This window comes from Mirounga angustirostris, unplaced genomic scaffold (assembly GCF_029215605.1).
Source record: "Mirounga angustirostris isolate CCGP_5_RB_7025 unplaced genomic scaffold, mMirAng1.0.hap1 SCAF_2, whole genome shotgun sequence".
Classification (NCBI taxonomy): domain Eukaryota; kingdom Metazoa; phylum Chordata; class Mammalia; order Carnivora; family Phocidae; genus Mirounga; species Mirounga angustirostris.
In genome coordinates, this window is record NW_026991710.1 from 58,336,634 (window position 1) to 58,349,654 (window position 13,021).

A 13,021-nucleotide genomic window follows, 5' to 3' on the forward strand; every position below is an offset into this window, starting at 1 on the left:
TGTCATAGATATTTCATCTATGGAATTCTAGGGGACATATAGGTCTTCTAAGAGTGGATTACATTCCTTTTTTGTTTTTGGGTTTGAGCCACAGACGCAAACTGGATCATGCAGTCAACTATTTATTCACAATTAATATCTGCTTCCTATTTCAAAAACACCATTTAATAGGACAGATGTGTGTGTTTATATCTATCTATCATCTATCTATTATCTATCTATCTATCTATCTATCTATCTATCTATCTATCTATCCATCTATCCATCTATCTATCTATCTATTATCTATCTATCTCCCTATCTGTCTATCTATCTATCTATCTCCTCAAGAATGAGAGCATCACGTAAAATACTTGTCCTGTGCATGGCCTATGGGAATGCTAGATAAGATTCAGGTGAAGTTCAGTGTCTAAGTACTCCAGAAGTTCACAGCATTGTGTATCTCTGATTAGTTGATGACAATAGCCCTCTAACAGCAAATGCCTATCTAACATATGTTCCTGGACATATTCTCCCAAAATATTCTAGCTAAATTTGGAGCTCAGTACAAACTCAGCTTCTTCTTTTTCCTCTCTTCCATAGTCCTCCTCTTCACTTGTCTATTTACACTGGAAATTCATCTTTCTCCTGAAAAGGAGGTCATGGCTACTAGGAAGTATGATAAGATGGCTATGTATAAAGTCTGATGAAGATTTTGTTGGGTTTGGTCAGGTTTTTTGAATAAGCAGTCCAGGCTATCTTATCCCAATGTAGTGACACTCTGATATACCACCTGGATCCCCTGTCAGTGAAGGATTGAGGCCTCAGCTGCTGAAGGAACTATCTATAAATAGCCTTCAAAGATGGCCTCAGTTACAGAGAGCCACAGGGAAGTCCTATACCCAATAGCTGATTGATGTGGGGTATAAAGGCCTTGACATCTGAGAGGCCATTCTAACTCCAAAGGTTCCAATGGGGTTGGTTGGGACTGTTGCTTGATTTCTTCCTTTCCGCACTCCTGCTTCCTTTTCCTCTCTTCCACAAATGTCAATCCCATGGGTACTCCTTTGTCCCATGAATACTCCCTATGCACTAAACTCAATCTGAGACTATTTCTAGGAATCCAACAGGCAACACCTGTATAGTTGTGAGTCTTTCTTGGGGTTATGCTTGGAAAGACAGATGAATATTTCTTCTTTCAGTATGTCTCCCCTCAGATACTAACCTTGTGGTGAGGTTATGGTTTAAAGATATATTGCCAAAGTAAAAAAAAAAAACAAGAAACAAAACCCAAAAAAGTGCTATTAGAGTTTAGAAGAAAGAAAGCAATCAGTGGTGATCAAGGAGAGCTCAAGCTATAAAGAAAAGCTTTGCAAGGACCATGGTATATATCTGGCCTTTGAAAGATAGTAGATCATGTCATGATCCTGTTCTCACTTTTCTCCTCCAATCTATTCTCCAATCTGTAGTCATTTATTTTCAAACCCAAATAACATCATATTGCCTTTCCTCCTCCTCCTCCTCTTCTTCTTCTTTAAAGATTTTATTTATTTGAGAGAGAGTGCCTGTGCACAAATGAGGGGGAGGGGCAGAAGGAGAGGGAGAAGCAGACTCCCTGCTGAGCAGGAAGCCTGAGCAGGGTGGGGGAGGTAGGGAACTTCGATCCCAGGACCCTGGGATCATGACCTGAGCTGAAGGCAGATGCTTAACCAACTGAGCCTCCTGGGTGCCCCGCCTTTCCTCTTAAAGTCCCCAAATTGCTTCTCATTATTGTTAGTATAAAGTTGAAATTCTCTTAAAGAATATGGACCTGGATATTAACGTCTAGATCTGGATCTTGCAGCCTCCCCTACTCTGTCCTCATCTCTCATTACTCAGGTCTACTGAATTTCATTCAGTTTCTCCAAAATACCGTGTTAATGTACTTCTGGGCCTTCTCACATATAGCTCTCCTTGCCTAGACCACTCTGTGCTATCACCAAGGTCACTCCAACTTATATTTCAGGATTCACCTTCAATGTCACTTCCTCTGGAAAACCTTTCCTGACAATGTAGTTGCTTTGTTTGGCCCTGCCATAACACCCCATACTCCCCCCGGAATGGCACTTATCCAATTTTGTTTCAATTCTTTGATTTTCTTAAACACTATGCACTCCCTAATGACACCTAATGTTTCTTGAGGGCTTACTAGGTGTCAGGAACGGTTGTACGCACTCGACACATATTATTTCCTATAATCTTTACAATAAACTTATGATACTATATGATCCTCTTTTTACAGATAAGAAACCAGAGGCAAATGGAGGTTAAAGAATCGCACAGGAGGTGGCATTTTAGCTTGTATTTGACTTGGTCTATCTGATTCTGGAGCCTGTGCCCACCACTACATTGTGGCTTGATGCCTGCCCCATGGTAGGCACTCAACAAATATTTACTGAATGCATGAATTTAATAGGCCCAACCAGGAGAAAAGAAGGGCACTGAGGACTATTGGGAATAAAGTGGCAAAGTTAGTTCCAGAGTATGGAAAGTCTAGGACCCTGAGAAGTAGTTTAGACTGGGGGTGGTTGGAAATAGGGATTCATTGTTGAAAACACTTTTTAAGACGAGATTACATTGGCAACAGTTTGCGCAACTTCTATTCTGTGCCTTCTACCTCAACCTTCAACTTGAAGTTAGAACATTTAGAAAAAGGCATGATGAAACATTAATGGAAAAACTATGTAATAGTGCGTAAAATCTAAAGGCTGATGTTTTGTTTCCTTCAACTGAAGGTCATATACATTTAAGAAAGTATATTTTTCAGATAGTTTATGGCATGATTATTAATATTTTATATTTTAAAAACAAATAGATTTAAAAAAAATCACTTCCTACAGGATGTTTAGGAGCAAGTCATATCTTTTTGAGAATTTAAATTACATGTTATTACCAAAGCTGTTTGTATGTGTATATTTTTGACAGATTTCTCTTATTAAAACATTTTTTTTCAATTAGGATTTTAAAGTTCGTGTTAAATCCAAAATAATAAAATCAACTGTGACTATCTATAACTTTTAATACCTTCTGTTGGTTCCATGTTCACAAGGCAAATAAGACTTTTTTGTTGTTGCAAACAAAGCCATGTATTGGCCAAGTGTCTTAACTAGAAAACTTCGCTGTAATCTCTAAGTGTGAAATTCCACCTTTAAGTATGTTTGCTGAGGGTGGTGAAGACTTAAAAATCATTGTCCTCCAAAGTAATCTGACTGCATTAGGTGAACACCGGATCTTTAAACATGGTCATGGGGCTTACCCAGGAGTAGTGTAAGCATCATAGCATTCCATTGCTTTCTCCACCCTGTCCCCACCCCTCCCTTTTTTACATATATTACACTAAGAGTGAGAAATTATAACAATATCTCCTTACTACAATAATATATTAAGTGCCTTAATTATTTTAGAGCCATTATCCCAGGGTCTTCTGTTCTAAATTTTTTTCACTGTTTCCCCACTCAGGTACTACATTACTGATGAACATTGTGGCAATCTAGAGAAACACATAAGAGTTTTAGTGAAACAGACAAGACCAGACTAACAGGAAAAGACTTGTCTTTGCATAGTTGAAAGGCTCTTCTTGTTGCCCTGGGCAGTATATATCTAAATCTATACATTCCTGTTTTTAGAATTTGGGAATACAAGGGTTGGAAGACACACGAAATCATACCTTACACTTGCAGAATGTCTAAGTGTGATTGGAATCTAATACAGTATTTATTATTGGGAATGATAGAGAGCCTTGCATTGTAGAAGTACAAACAGTAGTCATATACAAATAATATAAGAAATATAGTTTATGTTTCATTTATATGTTATAAAAAGTTATATGAATATAATTGTAAATTCTATTTTCATTCTCCCTTGCTCCCTCTCTTCTTCTCTCCTTCCATCCATTTATCTCTGTTGAGTTGATTAGGGATTAAGTAACAGAGAATTTACTGTACTTTGAGGAACATTATCCTTAACATGTTTTAATATGTATAATTATTAATTTTAAGATTCCCTTAGACTACTGAGATGCAAACCAAAATGCAAAAGAATTTAAGTGTCTAAAATATTATGTAATATATAATATAATGTGACATAATAAATGTGTTATGATATAATATGTATTCAGAAAAAGAAACCCAGAAAGACCCAATCTAAATAAATCACTTTCGAGGGTTTCGTGGAGAGCACTTCCAAAAGATAGGCAGTCATTCTCTGGAACAACTGAAATCGAAGCCCATGCTACTGCAATTGTGAGAGACAGGTCAAACGTATTAAAACATAATGAACAAAGAGAACAGACAGAAGTTTTGAATATGAGCTTCAATGAAAATTCACAAAGGAAGTTTTGATTTTGGGCATTGATTTGCAACTGAGCTGCTTCTTTCAGGGGCAAGTCTAGGTAGTAGATGGTACAATGTGAGACTGCAGGGATTTATTCATTAATTAAGGATGGTTGATAAATTCCCTAAGCAATACTGGAGAGGAAAACTAGCTATATGTAATCATTTATTTTAATATATGACAAACCAGGTATTTATAAACAGTGGAGAAGTGAATGAGGAAGATTTTATCAAAAAGGTAAAAGTTAAAATGTATTAAATGACCAGAACAGAATTTGAAGAGGTTTATAAAACACAGAAGAATATATCTGGATATTTTATTTTTATTTTTATTTATTTTTTATTTTTAAAGATTTATTTATTTATTTATTTTGACAGAGAGAGACACAGCGAGAGAGGGAACACAAGCAGGGGGAGTGGGAGAGGGAGAAGCAGGCTTCCCACAGAGCAGGGAGCCCGATGCGGGGCTCGATCCCAGGACCCTGGGATCATGACCTGAGCCGAAGGCAGACGCTTAACGACTGAGCCACCCAGGTGCCCTATATCTGGATATTTTAAATTAAAACAACAAATTGGGAAATTTCAGCCTCTATGTTGACAGAAACAGTATCTATATCTTATAAAGAGTTCAGTGAAAGTGATAAGCTAAATATCAAGTTCTCAAAAAAATGAACAAAAAATGTGATTTGATTTAATGAGAAAAAATTAATAATGAAACATGCAAAAGTGACCAGTTTCAGTAGTAATTAAAAATGCAATTTGGGAGCCTGGGTGGCTCAGTTGGTTAAGCGCCCAACTCTTGATCTCAGTGCAGGTCTTGATCTCAGGGTCACTAGTTCAAGCCCCATGCTGGGCTCCATGCTAGGCATGGAGCCTACCTCAAAAAAATGCAGTTTAAAATAGCAACATATTCTAGTTTTATTCCTATTAACGTAGTAAAATTTCAGAGAAATTTAATTGACTAATGTTGAGATTATTTTGAAATTGCTGTATTTTGCTGGTATCAGGATAAACTGCTCAAACCATTTTGTGTAGTAATTAGGTAGTAATATAAAAAGTTACATAATGTCTTCTCTTTTTTATTTTCTAATACTCATAGGAATTTGTTCTTTTGAAAAATTCCAAGGAAGAAGAAAATGACATGCATTATAATTTCATAGGATGGGGAAGGGAAAACTACAAATGACTAATGATGGAGAAACTCGATGGAATACTATGCTGCCATTTGTAAGGGATATTTGGGACACATGGATACAATAAGTAAAGTGTTTTTCTTTTTTTAAAGATTTTATTTATTTATTTGAGAGAGAGAGAATGAGAGAGAGAGAGCACGAGAGGGAAGAGGGTCAGAGGGAGAAGCAGACTCCCTGCTGAGCAGGGAGCCCGATGCGGGACTCGATCCAGGGACTCCAGGATCATGACCTGAGCCAAAGGCAGTTGCTTAACCAGCTGAGCCACCCAGGCGCCCAGTAAGGTGTTTTTCAATAACTAAGATTTAAGAAAAATAATATTTTTGCAAGGAGGCAGTAAAATTAAAACATAATGGATCAAGTGAGAAGAAGGAAAATGGCTGCCAGGCCTAAAGAATATAACTGTAACCAGAGTGAACTTACTGACACTTCCAACGAACGTGTCAATTGAAGACAGGGTTGCTCCCCAACTGAAGCAACAGAAAAGGAGGAGTCTTAAAGACAAAACAGGTCTGCCCATTCAACACTGATTAGGACTTTAATACCCTGCTTAGAAGTACTTGAAGCCATTATGGGGACAGGCATTTAATTACATTAGAGACTCAGTGTTTGTAGTCCATTCTAATCAAGCAACCTCCCATGTAGCCTGCCTAGAGGGAGAAAATGTGATAGGTCAAAGCAAACACAGGGATGTAGGTTTGTACCTTTACTTCCCATTGTAAATTAATAAATTGTTATTTTAGTCTCATCATATGTCAGTCTCAGAGGACTGATAGAATGAATTGATATCCCTGTATCCAATTAATTCTGGGGCAAGGAACAAATTGGGTGTTCCAGTCTGTAAAGAAGGGAACAGTGAAAAACTTACCAAGGTAAGTGGCATGTTGTGGACATGGCTAGTCACCTGGCCTTCCACAAGTGATACCTTATCTCATTTTACAATGTCTTTGAGTATCTACACATTAAGATGATAATTAGGAACCATACAGCAAGTAGAAAAACAGTTTTGACATAATTTTAAGTGACAAAGGTAAGGCATAACACTTTGTCTATTATGAAAGCAACAATTTAAAATATGCATGAATATGGGCATAAAAATAAAAGAACAAGGGAAAGGAAACAGTGACTATATTAAAAGGGCATACCAATATTTCATTTCCTTTACTGCTATTTTGTTTACATCATAAAAATCAGGACAAAAAAGTTCTGCATTGTATGGATATAAAATTTATAACAATATGATATTTAATAATACAAATCATGGCATATTTAATAATAAAGTGATAAAATATATATCAAGCAATGCTAATTTTAGAGGCATTTTCATTTCTAATTTACCTATGAATCTGCTAAGGCCAAATATGGTAGCAGAGAAAACTCAAATTCAAAATGAAGTTGGAATAGCTACATAACTATATACCTCATACCAAAAAGAATATTTTCTGGGGCATATGGATGGCTCAAGCCTCCGATTTTTGATTTGGGATCAGGTCATGATTTCAGGGTTGTTGGATCAAGTCCCCCATGGGGCTCTGCACAGAATCTGCTTGTCCACCCCTTGCCCCCCACCCCCACTCATGCTTGCTCTCAAATAAATAAATAGAATTTTTAAAACAAACAAACAAAAAGAGTATTTTGTGGACATGTGGCTTCTCAATTTTCAGAAAAGTGAAATCACATTGAGCAGTAAGAGTCATCTTTTAAATGCATTAAAGACATTGAATAATTTCTGGTGAATTACTTTGTAATAAATATACAAATAGACTGGCCATATATGCTTGTAATTTTCCTTTTGAGCAAACAGGTTAATTTACTGGTTCACTTCATTCCTGATTTTCTCTTTTTTCCCCTCAATTATTAAAACAATTTAGAAGAATAAGTCAAACAGAGAAAGACATGTATCATATGATCTCACTGATATGAGGAATTCTTAATTGTAGGAAACAAACTGAGTGTTGCTGGAGTGGGGGGTGGGGTGGGAGGGATGGGGTGACTGGGTGATAGACACTGGGGAGAGTATGTGCTCTGGTAAGTGCTGTGAATTGTGCAAGACTGTTGAATCTCAGATCTGTACCTCTGAAACAAATAATGCAATATATGTTAAGGAAAAAAAAAGAAGAAGAAGAAGGTAGCGGGAGGGGAAGAATGAAGCAGGGGAAATCGGAGGGGTAGACGAACCATGAGAGACGATGGACTCTGAAAAACAAACAGGGTTCTGGGGGAGGGGGGGAGGATGGGTTAGCCTGGTGATGGGTCTTAAAGAGGGCATGTTCTGCATGGAGCACTGGGTGTTATGCACAAACAATGAATCATGGAACACTTCATCTAAAATTAATGATGTAATGTATGGGGATTAACATAAGAATAAAAAAAAGAATATATATATAATATACATATTATGTATATAATTTATATATATATGAGAATATATATATTTGCATCTCCTAGTTTCTCATGATCAAATTGAAATTTATAAGAAATAATTTGTTTACACAGACACTCATAATTAAAAAGCTTATCATATGGTGATTTCCATCTACACCCTTAGCAGTTAAAGGATTTTTTGGTTTTTGAGTATTGTGATCTCTGACATAAATATTAAATAAAGTTTACTGTTGACGGCCACCAGTATTGGGCTAGTAGAAAAAATAAAGTCAAAGGTAAGCATTACCCAAATGGAGGCTTGAAATTTAAATTTTAACCTTAAGTATTTAAGTAATTTTATTCAAATAGGGATTCAATATAAGCAGAAATGTCATCACTCCAATTCTTTCCTTTCTTTGGTGTGTTTATTCTTTTCCTTTAATCTCTCTTTTGCTTTTTTTTTAACCACTGAGTCAGCTTCGTGCAAGTCTGCACCTCCCTCTAGAGTATGAAAATAGCAGTCACTTTTCACTCATTTTGGGGGAGAAATAATCTTCCCAAAGGAACTTTGTTAGTGCCTCCACAGTTCTGCTTTCCAAGGTTCAGCATCAAAAGCTATTTTTATCACTAGTCCTCCTTGACTGCCCTCCCTCTGGCTGGTGTGGAAGCTGACTAGATGTGAGTCAGGCACTGCTTACTACATTCAGAACAATTTCTCACGGGTAAGAGTAAACAAGGAGTCATGGACTATAAAATTAAAATAAATTGCAGTAGCTTTCTAGAAAAGCAAGGAGAGAGTAGATTTTACTGTAAATAAGGAAAGAAGGGAGCTAATTGAGTCTCTGGGGTATATTATATCCCGGGTCAGTCTTAAAACACTTTGTATCCAAGTTAGTTGAAACATACTTGGTTAATCTCTATGCTTCTCATTCATGACATGTAGAAATGTGAATTTAGAGTTGGTTTAAAATGATCTTTTTTTTGTTTGTTTCTGGGTGCATTTTATTCTGCAATGACTTTTACCTCAAAACTCTGGGATACTTTTGTAAACACAGATGTGTACAGCATATGCAAACATAGGCACTCAGAGATAGACCCGATTTTAGGAGGTTATAAAATACAGTACTCTCTCTTTTTTTTTTTATTTGAATATAGTTGATACACATGTTACATTAGTTTCAGGCAACCTAGTGGTTTGACAAGTTTATACATTATGCTATACTCACCACAAGGGAAGCTACCATCTGTTCCATTACCTCCCTATTACCCATTCCTTACGCTGTGACTTTTATTCTTGTGACTTATTTATTTATAACTGGAAGCCTGTATTTCCTTCTCCCATTCACCCATTTTGCCCAACCCTCCACCCCTCTCTCCTCTGGCAACCATCAGTTTATTCTCTATATCTACAGGTCTGGTTCTGCTTTTTGTTTGTTTATTCATTTGTTTGTTTTTTAGATTTCACCTATGAGTGGAATCATATGGTATTTGTTTTTCTCAATCTGATTTATTTCACTTAGTATAATAACCTCTAATTCCATCCATGTTGTCTCAAATGCCATGATCTTATCAAAGGTGGCTATGTAATATTCCTCTCTGCGTGTGTGTGTGTACACCATATTTTCCTTATCCGCTAGTCTATTGATAGACACTTAGGTTGCTTCCATATTTGGCTATTCTAAATAATGCTGTAATAAACATAGGGGTGCATACATCTTTTTGAATTAGTGTTTTTGTTCTCCTTGGGTAAATACCCAATAGTAGAATTACTGGATCATATAGTATTTCTATTTTTAAATTTTTGAGGAACCTCCATACTGTTTTCCACAGTGACTGCACCAATTTACATTCCCATCAACAGTGCATGAAGGTTCCTTTTTCTCCACACCTCGCCATAAAATACAATACCCTTAAATATGCAAACCATCTCCCACCTCCATAGTCAAACACAGGTATGTCCTTAGATGTCTTTCCCTTCCCCTCTACAACTTTGGGCATACTTGGAAAGAAAACAGGAAGACAAGAATAAACATATTATATAATACAAATTGGTATCAGAAGAAGAATCGAGTAAAAAAATAGAGAAATTAATACAGATAAAATGCTTAATTTTGGATACTAGTGATTCCACTATCATGTTGGTTTGAAAAATTGTATCTTGCAATTATTTAAAGAAATATATTTAAAAGCCTTTTCTAGCAAAATAAATATAAAAGCCTTTTCCATTGTCTCTAGTTTTTAAATGATCTATGTTGAAGTACTCTGCATGTGGTCTGACAAATGCAGAATAGTCTTAAGGTTATATTTCTCTATGAACTGGATTTATATTTATGTTAATGCAATCTTGGATTATATTAACCTTTTTAAACATCTACATTATATTTTAGCTCTTTGTGAGCCTGGGGTCTACTAAAATTCTCTGTTTTCACAGGATCATTATCCTATGTTTCTGAGATTGAATTTTTCACCTTAAGGGCAGAACTTTTTCTGAACTACTGCCAAATTTTATCTCATCTACTTTACTTCTTTATTTTAGTCAATTAAGGTAATCATTTTGAATCTTGATTCTTTTATCAGTCATATTATTTACTGCAGGGGTTGGTGAGCTTTATCTAGATCTGTAAAATCTAGATCATGAATATTTTAGGCTTTGTGGGCCAGAGGTCTTTGTTACATGTTCCAAAAAAGAAAGAAGGAAAGGAGGGAAGGAAGGAAAGAAAGAAAGAAAGTTGAAAGAAGGAAAGAAAAAGAGAGAAAGAAAGAGAGAAGAAAGAAAGGAAGGAAGAGAGAAAGAGAGAAAGAAAAAAGAAAGAAAGAAAGAAAGAAAGAAAAAGAGAGAGAAAGGAAGGAATCTCTTGAATGTAAAGAGCATTCTTAGCTCAAAGGCCATATAATGCAGACCTCTGACCAGATTTAGTCACAGACTATAGTTCGCTGACTCCTGGTGAATTTTATTGGTTATCTATTGCTGTATAACAAATCAGCTCACAACTGAGTGGCTAAGAAATACCAAACATTATTATCTCCCAGTTTCTGTGGGTTAGGAATCCAGGGCTTGGCTTATTTGGGTGCCTCTGCATCAAAGTCCCTCACCAGGCTGCAGGTGTTGTCTGGGTCTGCAGTCTCATTTGAAGCCTAAGTTGAGGGAGGATCTGGTTCTGGGCTCACTCACATGGTTGTTGGCAGAATTCAGTTCCTCATAGGCTATGTGTTTTGAAAGTAAAGGAAAGACAGCTTCACTAGTTGGACTGAGTGTTTCAGCTCCTCACTAGGTGTTGGGTACAGATCTCCCTCAGTTCCTTTCTACACGGGCCTCTCCATAAGGCAGCTAGAGTCCATCATAGCAAGTTAGCAAGAGAGAATAAGAAAGAAGATGCAAAATGGAAACCATAATCTCTTTGTAATCTAATTTCAGAAGTGACTCCCATCACTTTTGCTCTATTGTATTTATTAGAAGTGAGTCATTAGGACCAGTTCACACACAAGGGGAGGGGATTACATGAAGGTATGAATGCCAGGAGGCAGGAAATCACTGGGGCCATCTTACAGGCTATTTACCATGTCAGTCCATCCAGAATTTTCTGCCACTTAAACAAAGCATGCTTTATTCATCCAAGGTTTTGATAAAAATATTAGAGAAGAGGTGTTCATGACAGAGTCTTGTGGCATGTTTTACCCTCCAAACTGACTCCAGTCCACAAACTAATATTATGAATATTGCTGGATGCCTAGCTGTACATTCTCGATACTGGTGTGATTGGACTAACATTTTGTCTTCATATCCTTGGAGATCTCAGGAGACAATTTTGTCAAACGTATTTTTAAAATCACACTATTTATGCTTCACTGGATAGGTGAAATCAAGTTAAAATAAGATTCAGCGACTGTCTTGAAGAATAAAATAAATCATAGCACTACTAGAGCTCAAAGGATGTCATAAATAAAGAGGACCAGTTCCATCTGCCTTGCATTCTTGACAGGCAGTTTTAGGGCTGACTGCATCTTATATGAGCCTGAAGTTTTTTAGCCAACTAGTGAAGCTGCCTTTCCTTTACTTTCATTCATGCTGTCATAGAATGATTTATATTTTCTTGCAGAATAGCTAACAGACCAAATCAGGGGTAAATTATACTTTATAAACATTTAACAGTAAATCACAATCATAGTTTGATTCAGGAATCTTTCAAAATTAGATAATACCAGTCATTAATACATGCCATCTAGATAGCAACCTTATGCCAATACAATGTTTCTACTACTCCGAGAAAAAAGTATAATACTGTAATCAGAATTGACAATATAAAGTCCCATAGTTTTAAGTGCTGTATCACTCAAACTTCAAGTCCGTGGACAGCCCAAAGATTGCAAGTCTTTCCCCATAAAGTAATAGAATAAATACTACTTATTGAGTGTATACTATGAGCCAAAGACTGTGCTAAACAACTTTCTATGGATTTTCCCATTAATTCTCCTTAACAATCCTGGGAGGTATGTACTATTATTATGTATGTTTACAGAGAGATTAAGCAACTTGCCTCTGATCATTTGGAAGTGAAATTCTAAAACCCAGTAGCCTAAATCCGGAGTACTTTCTCTTAAAGCAGAGGCACAAGTGTAACATTTCTTTGAAAAATGCTAAGGAAACTTTTCCTAGGGAACATGGGTGAATGATTAACTAATTATTAACTTTTTTAAAAAAAAGTTTGACACCACTAGATGGCAACATTTTCAAAAGCTTTAATAAAACTTTTGAAAATTTAAGGTGGAAAAGTTACTAAACTTTATTATTATTTCATTTTCATTTTTAAAATTTCAGCTTTATTGAAGTATAATTAAAAATAAAATTGTAAGATATTTAAAGTGTACATCGTGATGATTTGATAAATGTATAATTGTGAAAGGATTCTCCCCATCTAGTTATCACATCCATCATCTCATTAATTAATTAATTAATTTTATTTAGAATTCTTAAGTTCTACTCTCAGCAAAGTTCAATTATACAATACAGTGTTATCAACTGTGGTCACCATGTTTTACATTAGATCCTCAAACCTTATCTTACTGCTGAAAATGTGTCCAACTTCTTCCCATTTGCCCCACCCCCCAGCTGCCGGCAAC

General features: G+C 36.1%; 1 protein-coding gene across 21 annotated transcripts in view; it reads left to right on the forward strand.

Moving 5' to 3' along the window:
* The window catches only part of ALB (albumin), a 135,795-nt gene that overhangs the window by 36,837 nt on the left and 85,937 nt on the right, over nucleotides 1–13,021 (forward strand). Inside the window, exon 1 of one of the 21 annotated variants that reach the window (XM_064584571.1) lies at nucleotides 2,298–2,391. The exons of the other annotated variants lie outside the window; for them this stretch is intronic. The gene's annotated coding sequence lies outside the window, so the exon portion shown is untranslated. Of the gene's footprint in view, nucleotides 1–2,297; nucleotides 2,392–13,021 lie in introns of those variants that run through there. 21 annotated transcript variants of the gene reach the window in all.